Genomic DNA, 8,464 nt, shown 5'->3' with positions numbered 1-8,464 from the left:
TCCTTCTGAATCTGAATGAAATGTCAGATATGCAAAATTTCCCACAAGATGGTCATTAAAAAATATCAGTTTTGGAATTTTTCAAAACTGTCCAGTCCTGGCTCCCTGGCTCTATTGCAATCCACCTGGTGAGCTGCTAAGGAGCCATAACCCTAACGTCCGGGAAGCCCCAGGTCTGTGGCAGCCTGCCAGGTAGGAATCCTGCCTTGATTCTGCCTCAAGTTTTCTCACAAGCAACACATTATTGTGGAATGTTTCAATTTCAATGATCTGTCATTTTCTAATGAGAAGATGTTTCCTTAAAAATTTCCAACCAGCTATAGTGGAGATGCACCACCCCAGTGGGATATCTGGAAGCTTTATGTCTCAGGCTGGACTTCCAGGAGCCCTGGGGATCACAGACATTACAACTCATTCAAAGGGCATATGCTACAGACCTATCTCCATTAAGCCTAGCTCAAAGATTACGGGGACAGCTCTGGGTGGAGAAGGTTGGGGCTAGTTCTTACTTCAGAGGGGTATTGTGAAATGTCATTAATTGATTGCAGATCATTTGGAGACTTTTAAACAGAATGTGCCTTAGAGTATTGAGCCCAGTTATACTATTCTTAGCCATCTGGCTGCCTAATGAGAAGTCCTTGCCAGCTGAACTGCTCTGGATGTGCCATAGGATAAATGAAAGGGGTTCATGAATTGCTGGAAGGTGGTAATGCTTATTCACCTGGGAAGACACCAGAGGATGGTGTTGGACATCTACTTTCAGATCTATCACCCAAATTGTTCAGTGTTTGAAGGAGGGCCCTGTGCAAGGTTGCTTGGTACTTAGAGCTGCCATGTCACCAGTATGCTGAAGCCACTAAGCTCCATATTTGCTTTACCTCTGTTTCCTGATTTCCTAAGAAGAGGTATGGATCTGGACAAAAGCCAGCAGGCTCAGCTGAGTCCAGATAAAGCATTTTTCAGGGAAATAAATTCTGCTCAGAAAGTGAGATATTAATTACTCATTTGAATGTGTCTGTTGTAGTTTTTAGTCTTAGGATCATATCAGATGTCTCCCAGTTTCCCAGGTAGCAAAAGTGTCTGGAAATAACTTCTTTCATCATCAGCTAACAAAGAGACCATTTAGTCTGATAGCTCTCACCAGACACCCATATGGCAGTAACTCACCCACATACAGGACCAATATATAGATCACGAAAGGATTGGGGGCTGGAGCACATAACTTATGAGGAGAGGCTGAGGGAACTGGGTTTATTTAGTCTGCAGAAGAGAAGAGTGAGGGGGGATTTGATAGCAGTCTTTAACTACCTGAAGGGGGGTTCCAAAGAGGATGGAGCTCGGCTGTTCTCAGTGGTGGCAGATGACAGAACAAGTAGCAGTTGTCTCAGATTTCAGTGGGGGAGGTCTAGGTTGGATATTAGGAAAAACTGTTTCGCTCGGACGGTGGTGAAGCACTGGAATGGGTTACCTAGCGAGGTGATGGAATCTCCATCCTTAGAGATTTGACAAAGCCTTGGCTGGGATGATTTACTTGGGGTTGGCCCTGCTTTGAGCAGGGGATTGGACTAGATGACCTCCTGAGGTCTCTTCCAACCCTAATCTTCTATGATCATGCCAATTTCCTACCGGGTATACAATTCATATATTTTGTGCAACGTCCCTGAACAGAGGTTTCCTTAGCCAGGCACAGGTGGCTGGCAAGTTATTATCTACTGATTTCCATATTTCACTGATTCGTTTGGCAATAGCAGATGGAAGGCCAATTTTTCTGTTTGTGTTTGTTTACACTATTGACTTCTATGCAGTGTAATCCAGTTATACCACTGGACAATTTGGCCTGAAATTTTCATTTCCTTGACATTATATGAGCTGAGAATAACCAGTGCTGAGGAGATGGAATGGTACAGTATGATAAAAAACACAGACTGCCCAACCACAGAAGTGGAGCGGTACAACTGGACAAGCATAATACCATATGCTACATAATCTGTAGCTTGCGCCCCATCATAGAATGGGGCTTCAGCTAGCATTCAGTGCTATTATCAGAGGTCAAGACCCTGAGACATAGCTCTGTCAGCCTTTTTGTGTTAATTTAGGCCTGTTTCAATCAATTATATTTGAGTTCCCATTCAGCTGAATAAATACAGAATGAAAGTGCAGTTCACTCAGAATATTCACTGGACATTTCATAAGAATTATAGGAGTGGAGGAAGTTTTCTCTTGTTATTGCTTTTGATTTCTGTGTGTCATGCCCTTAAAAGGAAGTATCATTCCTTTGGCCATTACAATGTACAGAAAATTCATGGCATGAAGAATCCTTGTAGAGACAGTAACATTAACAACGTGGGCCCCGATACAACTTGTATTCCGAAGTGCTGGCATAGCATCTCAGATCCTTATTATATCATATGATTATTATTATATATCGTGCCTGTTTAATTTTACTTAAAAAAACCACAACCGTCTAGGAATGCTAATATTTTAAATAGGCAGGAATCTTTTTCTCCGAAGACCACAGAAGGCAGAACCATTATAAATTAACATCCTTCTAGGCTACAGGAATGCAAAATGGCACATCGGGGAAATTAAGATGCCACCCGATTGCCGGTGATCTAAAGCAAAGCTGATTACTATTAAGGCAAATAGTCTGTAGTTACATAGGGTGACAAGGAGCAGAGAATCATGTAGTACACAATTGCACCCTCTGTCAAAGAGATCACCATCAAATTGAGTGGTGAAGGCTAACATCTGGTTCTACAGCATTCTAAGGAGGCTTCTCTGCATACGGTGTTAATGAGGATAATATGTACATGACTCCTAGCAATGAAATGTTAATATTAAGAGAGACTAAAAAGGATACATGCTTGCAAAAATGTGTTATCATCATTTCAAGATCAGCTGACTCATGGCTTTATTTAATCTTGGCAACCAGCTTCTGGCATAGGCTAAATCCTGCCCTCAGCATGAAAAGGCATCTACACAAGACTTTCAAGTGAAGATCTCTTCTAGTAAGTGATAGGCTGCATTGAATCAGGTCCTGCACAGAGCAGAGAACTCAAGGTTCGTGTGTCTGGGGGTATTGTGTAGGGCTAGTGCAACCCTATGCAGTATCTTTGAGGACCACTATATTACATTTATGAATGGTTTATGTAAAAGAGTGTTTTATTTCATGGGGGTAGGGGGATGATTACCACAGCTCCTTCAGGAACTAAAAACAGGTGAGGGGTGATTACCCCTGGGGATTATGAACAGCTGCTGGGAAGCACCACCCCCTGAGGCTGAGTTTTCCAAAGACTCAAACAAAGAAAGGGCTTTTGATATAAAAAGCTGAGCTTGAAGTGACACAGGGCCTCTTTCTGATCCAGCAAACAGACAGGATCTTCTGTCCAAGGGGAGCCCTGATGCTCACAGTAGGCCCCACCAGGGCCCCGTACACTGATGGGTGACTCCTGGTATGTTTAGTGGGCAGTTAAAACTGTGCATTGTTCTTATTATGTTTTCTCTGTGATGCTTTTTCCTCCTACAGTACTTGTGTTCCCTGCTGTTGGCACTTACAGCAATTCGCAACGTAGACCCCCCCACACACACTCGCTGCCACCATAGTGTCACAGTTTCAGGGTTAACTGCACCCCCTCCAATGTTCCCTCTAATTTTTTCTATCCATGTGCAGAATGAATTTTGTTGTGGCCACCACTATTGAGGTAATGTGCAATTGTGTGCCACCAGTAGAAATCAAAAACCTAGACATATGTCCCTTCCAGTCCTACACTTCTATGCTTCTGTGCTGTGAGCCTCACAGTGAGATCTGTTCTGCCATAAGAGAAGCAGCATCCATTAAAATGAAAATTGCTTTGCCAATTGCCAGTGAGCCTTCCGAAGCCAAGCCTGCTACACAAGTCCTCTCTCTGACCTCAGGGACGTGTGTGTGCGGAGCCTTTGGGCCTCATTGTGCCTCTTGTGTTTGTGTGAGCTGGAAAAGTCATAAAATAAACAGGAATCTGACATGGCCCTCTCAGAAGAATGTAACCTGAGTGCTCAGTGTGGGTGTGAGGTGGGTATACAATCAATATACATTAGCTAGATCCAACCAGTTGGATTGACAGAGGCTCCCCAGCTAAACAGCCAAACCAGACTTTCTTCTTCTGCTGGGCCATGCTAAAAGCAGAATATTTCAGGACTAGCACTAGATCTACCCAAACACCTGCCCTAATCCTATTTCTACCTGATCTTGTCCAACCCCAATGCCACTGAACCCCTTCCCCAAACACAATTCAAAACTATTCTCTCTCTGGTGGGTTCATTGCCCTTACTACATTTACAATTATGGAGAGGCGAGGGGAGGTGCATCCCTTGCTATACCTGTACAACAAGAGCAGCAAGTACAGTGCACCCATCTCAGAGTGTGGGTGGAGGAGAGGGGGAAATGGGGGTCATGGCTCTCCTGGCATCTAGAAACACCTTGGTTAGTAGCATCCAGACCCTACTCCGCACTGAGCTGAGACCAGCCAGTGCTGAGAGCCCGTCTCTGGGTGGGTGAGCTGGGGTGGAGACTCTGTGCCCCTTCCTTCTTCTTTAGCTCAATCATATAGGGGAAGGCATAATTTAGCCCTTACTCTCCTGCAACATTCTTGTTCGCTCTGATGCAGAGTAGGGCATCTCTAATGGGATGTGAAGCCTCTCATAGTTCAAGCCCATCCGTAGTGACCAAACATTTCCGAGCTGATGGCTGGTGACGTAAGTGAAATGAGCTGGGTGGAGTCAGTTCCCAGCTGGCATCATGGCAATAATCCACCCTGATAATCGGTGGGCACTTGCAGCAGAAAAGCCAAGGACTGAATGGGCCATGGCAACTCAACCCTCCGACCCCTCCTGGCATAGATGCTGGAACTGTGGATGCTGTCACACCTGCAGCCTTGAAGTGGTGGTCCAGCATATACAGGGTTTACAGTTTGGGTCAATGGCTCTCATAGTGTTCCAGCAACCCAGCCTCCAGGTGGTCAAGGTACATTGGTGACGAGGGCAAAGGTTAAGGAAAGCTCAGGCTGCTGCCAGCTATACTGTCCTACAGATAAATGAAGGGCTTTGGTTACCCGGGGTTTTGCTCTGGCAGCTTTCACATGAACTGAAATTCACCGTGACATTTCCTTTTTTTTAATTTAAAGAAGATCAGAGTCGGTGTTAAAAACACACACCCGAAACTAGACAGAGTTGAAAAATATACAGGATTTGTTTTTATTGAGCACCAAAGTAGGAGACCCTACGTTTCGAATGACAAGCAGCACAAAACAGGAGTGATAGTATTGAATGAGTCATTGGGCCAGATTCTCACGTTGTGGAGGTCAGAGCGGCTCCATTGAAGGCACCGATTGACACCAGCTGAGACCCTGGCAGCTCGCGAGCACTGTGAGCATATAACGTCACTTGAACAGTTTATTGTAGCACCAGACAAGCCTTAAAATGAGACTAAACACACATATGATGTGTTATTTAAAAGCTAACATTACCAGTTTCCTACTGAGCTTTTACAATGTTGCCTTAAAACCATTTGTTTTCTGGGCAGCAGAAAGAACTCAGGAAAATTTGTCTTTCAATATATGGTGTTGTCAAAAGCAGTATGAATGTTTATATTGGAAACGTAGCCTTCAGATCTCCGCTCCGGCTGATTTGTTTCTGAGTTTGACAATTTAAAAGAGCTTTTAAAAGAAAAATTAACACCTTAGCACCATTAGGTAGGCTGGATTTTCTACAGCATGTAGTAACCAGCAAACATTCAGCAGTACCTTATTTTATCAGTCTTCCTTCTTCTTCTTTTTTTTTTTAAAAGATTCATTTTGCAATGATTAAATTCCTGCTCTACAGCTCCTATCCTGGAAAGTACTCAGCCATGAGCTTAACTAGCATTGCAAAGCAAAATGCCCACCTCAAGTTAAGCATGTGTTTGAGTGTTTTGCTCAATGAGACCGGAGCCTAGGTGTCTGATCCTGCAAGGTCCTTAAAACACATAACATTGACTAAGGGCACTGAGCTCTGGAGCTGATTTAAAAATAGTAAAATATTTTGTACACATTTTTCACTGTTTGTTGTGGGGGGGGTGTCAGGAAGGAATTTCATTGGCAGAGACCCTGGTTGTTTTTTCTCTCCTTCCACTGCAGTGTGGGGCAGGGATCACTTGCTGGCTTAAACTAGAGTAAATGGTAGATTCTCTGTAACTTGAAGTCTTTAAACAATGGTTTGAGGACTTCAGTAACTCAGTCAGAGGTTAGGAGTCTATTTCAGGAGCGGGTGGGGTTCTGGGGCTTGCAATGTGCAGGAGGTCAGACTAGGTGATCACGATGGTCCCTTCTGGCCTCAAAGTCTCTGAGTCTAACACTGGAATGAAATTTTTTAAAACCTGACCATTTTTGCTGGTCAAACAAATAAACAGAAAGCAACTATGTAAAAAATGCTCAGTATTTTTAACTTTCCCTTTACCATATAGGGATTCCAAACTCTAGGGGAAGGATAAACATTTGCATATACTGTAGTACGTAAGGGAATATCAGACAGAGCACCATGGAAGACCATTTCCAGCCTCGTTGTTAAATACATAGATTACCTTGTAGACTAAGTCATAAAAGGATAGTTGTTCACTGGGGCAAATTCATCCTTGCTGTAGCTTCCACTGATTTCAATGGTGACACAATAGAGACACATTTGACCCATTTTCTTGAGCGAACATATTAAAGTCATTCATACTATTGTCATGCATAAGCTACCAGTCGATTCATTTCCTTATGGGTAAGAGACCTCTGAGTTCTGTTAATATGATGTACGTGCAGTATGAAAGTCACTGATTGTATTCAGCACACATATATTAGAAAAATCAAGCTGGTTGTTTATATCTAGGGCCTGATTCTAAACCCACGTGCACCATTTTTATACCAGTGTCACTCCTGAGTTACACCTACGTGAGCGAAATCAGACTCAGTCCCCTAATGTGCATTGTAGTGTGTACTGTGCTGATATAGATCTGAAATGAAATTGTGGATCAGACTGGTTATCTGTTCCAGTGGTAAAGGTGCTGCTCATAAACACTACAGCTGCCTTCAAAGGAATGGATTTCTCCCACTCTTCACAGGGCTGAGTTCTAGAATAGCTGCTCTTGCACCATGCAGGTCTTTTATCAACAACTTGCAGAGATCAGGAAGATGCTGAATAGCTGTATCTGGAGACTGAGGGCTGCAATTCATCTGAACCAGACAACTATTGGATATAGCTTTCTTTAAAAGCTCCTTAATAGTTAGGTCCCACTGAATGAAAATCAAATAATAAAAAAAAAGGAATTTAAATGTTTATCAGTGCTGTGGTGTTTGCATAGAACACATTCTTACCCAACCATGTAACCTCAGCAATTGGCCTCACATAGGCCGAATGAAAAGTTAACTGATTCATTTTGTCCCTGTTGTTTTAATGCAGCTGCATCTGATTCTGAAAGATAAAGACACCACCAGTGTGGGACAGATTGGCTGATAATGCAAATTCTTACATATGAGCCTGACCCAAAAACCGACTGAAGTCCCTGAAGGTCTTTTCACTGATTTCAGTGATGTTATTCCTATGCCTAAGAGTTTGCAAGATTGGGTTCCAATGCAGTCTTCTTCTAAACTACCGGTCTCTGCGTTTTCTCATTCCGGATCAGATGTGGCTGCCTTAGACTTGGGCCCTAGATGGGCAATATAAAACATTTGGGCATTTACTATAATTGTATACAATGCATGGACATGAATGTTAATCTTCGGCTCTATGCTGTTTTGAAATGTTTGAGAATCCCAAAATTCGGCTGCACGGTCCTGTTCTACATGGGAAAAGAAAACATACCAAATGTCAGAGGTTCTTCAGGAAACTGGCCATATTTTGAGAAATCAAAACCAAATGAAAAAGAACCTGAGGAGAGGAATTTCACCAGGAATATTTTGCTGAGATCTCCCTGCAGCACAGACCAGCCTTGGGATGGTGAATACCATATCCCGTTTGTCAGCATATGCCTTTCAACTAAATTCACTTAGGGTACATCTACACGGCATTGTAACTCCAGGGCTGTGGGACCTGCGCTTGTGGACTTGATGTTTCCAAGCCCGTGCTTGAGCATCCACACTGCATTGTAAACCTGGGTTTACAATTGCTGGATCCAGGTCTCACAATCATGCTAACGTGGCCACACTGCAGTATGCAGCTCTTCTGACTGGAGTCTGCGGCTTCAGCTGCGTCCACACTGCAAACTGACCGGGTCTGGACTCAAGCCTCAACAGGACTCAGGCTCGGACCCACCCCTCCAGCAGGGTCCACAGGCCTGAGTCCAGAGGAGGTGCTGACCTGAGTCAGACTGATGTATGTGTGGATGGAAGGGGGATTTGGATTCAAATCTGAGACTGAGCATGGGTTTATGGTGCAGTGTAGACATACCCCTAGAGTGAATTTCAACCCT

General features: G+C 43.6%; 1 protein-coding gene across 3 annotated transcripts in view; it reads right to left on the bottom strand.

Annotated features, from left to right (window-relative positions):
- Positions 1-5,216: 5,216 nt before the first annotated feature.
- WFDC1 (WAP four-disulfide core domain 1) overlaps positions 5,217-8,464 on the bottom strand; it is a 28,424-nt gene continuing 25,176 nt past the window's right edge. For 2 of the 3 annotated variants that reach the window (XM_084644312.1, XM_084644314.1), the window contains one exon: positions 5,217-7,834. The gene's annotated coding sequence lies outside the window, so the exon portion shown is untranslated. The remainder of the gene's footprint in view (positions 7,835-8,464) is intronic. The other variant, XM_084644313.1, reaches the window with a different exon arrangement.

This window comes from Lepidochelys olivacea (assembly GCF_965140295.1).
Source record: "Lepidochelys olivacea isolate rLepOli2 genome assembly, chromosome: 12".
Lineage (NCBI taxonomy): Eukaryota > Metazoa > Chordata > Testudines > Cheloniidae > Lepidochelys > Lepidochelys olivacea.
Note: the sequence above shows the minus strand (reverse complement) of the source record. Positions and strands in the feature narration are given on the sequence as shown.